Source organism: Poecilia reticulata, chromosome 5 (genome assembly GCF_904066995.2).
Source record: "Poecilia reticulata chromosome 5, P_reticulata-male-v2, whole genome shotgun sequence".
Classification (NCBI taxonomy): Eukaryota; Metazoa; Chordata; class Actinopteri; order Cyprinodontiformes; family Poeciliidae; genus Poecilia; species Poecilia reticulata.
Genome location: NC_088834.1, coordinates 4,163,923 through 4,166,093, shown reverse-complemented (window position 1 = coordinate 4,166,093; position 2,171 = coordinate 4,163,923).

The window sequence follows — 2,171 nt, the reverse complement described above, 5'->3', positions numbered from 1 at the left end:
GTCCATGGTTGAATAGTTTGTACAACCATGTTTAAAAGTGATTGTTTCTGGTCTCGTGCTTCAGCTGGCAAACAAATGCATAATAACTATAAATATCATGCAAACCTAATCACAATGCTATTAAGGAGGAGAAGCTTTCTTCTTCTTCAACTTTTCCAAATAAGCCAAATTCATTCAGCATTGTCTTAACATGTAACAGGCTAACTGAGGCTGGAAAAGTCTGATGAAATTATCAGGTTTTGTATTTTTTCTGGAGTGACTTTGGCGGCTATTCACTAATACAAAAGTTGACACCTTTCTTAATTTTTTCAACTGTAGATTGTGTTTTTTCTTGATTACACATTAAATAAACTGAAACAGAATATGCCTGATTTGCATTTTACCAACTTCTTAAAATAATCCATCCATCCTCTTACACCCTTGTCCCTTAGTGGGTCAGGAGGGTTGCTGGTGCCCATCTCCAGCTAATGTTTCGGGCGAGAGGCGGGGTCACCCTGGACAGGTCGCCAGTCTGTCGCTGGGCAACACAGAGACACACAACCATGCACACACACACTCACACCTAGAGGCAATTTGGAGAGGCCAATTAACCTGACAGTCATGTTTTTGGACTGTGGGAGGAAACCGGAGTACCTGGAGAAAACCCACGCATGCACAGGGAGAACATGCAAACTCCATGCAGAAAGACCGCGGCCGGGAATCGAACCCAGAACCTTCTGCAAGGCAACAGCTTTACCAACTGCGCCACTGTGCAGCCCTTTTTAAAATAATGTCAAAATCAATTTTTGCCGAAAGTGTTTTTGGAAAGAAAATTATGATTTTTTTTTTCTGCTGAAATCACCACCTCTTGGGCTATCATTTCAGGAAGGTAACAATTTGTTTCTTAATAACAGAAAAAAAGGATTAAATTACTCATATTTTGTTCCTCAGATTAATTGTCAGAGACATCAGTATTTTCCTAACACATTTTTTACACTGGAAGAATTGGTAAATGCATCAAACTACATACAAAAAGGAGCAAGAAACTGCTTAAAAAATCAGAATCAGGCGCCTTGTAGTCGTCCTTTAAAGGACGTACCTGTGCAGAGGGAGGTGGTATGTGAGTTCGTTTCTCCGGCACACAGGAAAAATGTTGAGCTGATTGTCTCACTTACAGCTTAGACCGGCTGTGTTGTTCCCTTACATAACGCTCTTAAAGCTCCTTGCCCTGCGGTAACAGCAGGGTTGTCCAGACTGCAGTCTGTCACACGACGACGGAGTTGCACAATGAGAATGTGACCAAACAAGAAGAGCAACAATCAAGTTTGTATTTGTAATTGTAATTTCTCAGCATATAAAATAACTGGGATTTGTCCATTTTACAGTGGAGCCTTCATGATGGGATTTTTCTCTGGTATGTGAAAAGTTATTTGCTGACAACCTGCATAGTTGTGCTTTTTTTTTTCTTTTGTGGTGCATATCCAAAATATTTGCAAGAAAATGCAGCTTGGGAAGTTGAAATAACTGCAGTGCTGCTTCACACACTATTGGCTGGTGTTTGCAAAGCAGCCAATCCAGAATCTCCATTTATTTTCCTAGGTGGTCCATCCATCAAAACCCACTGTGCTGCTTTGCTTCTTTTCTGTAATAAAAGCTTGACATTTGAGTAAAATCTTCAGTCCAGGATATGATATAAATTTGCCCGTCTGGCTTCACTCACACACACACACACACACATTTTGTCCCCCTCGCTGCTCACTGCCGCAGCTGTGTGAGGTAACGTCTGTCTCTGTCTGCATCAGTGTACCACCCTGGAAGAATACCAAATCCACCTTCTTCTCTCAACCTTTGTCTACCTCATTATCTCCCCCTCTGCCTCGTATAACGCTCCGTCTCCCCCGTCTCTTCTTCATCTGTACTCTTCCTGCTCGCCCACCCCTCGGCTCCCCCAGTTCTGTTTGAGGCTAGATGCAGCCGGGTATTAAAAATGTCCTCTGTGGAGGAGAGACTGTGTTGTAAACAAAGAAGCATGGATGAGAGAAGCCGGCGTGAGGAAAGGTGGCGAGTGAAGGAGTGAAAAGTGACTGAAAACAACATAAAGGAAAGGGAGTTATTAGAACCAGAGGAGGATGAAACTGTGTTCATTTTACTGCATTAATAGTCATGTTTCCAGAAGTGCTGCGTCATCTAAG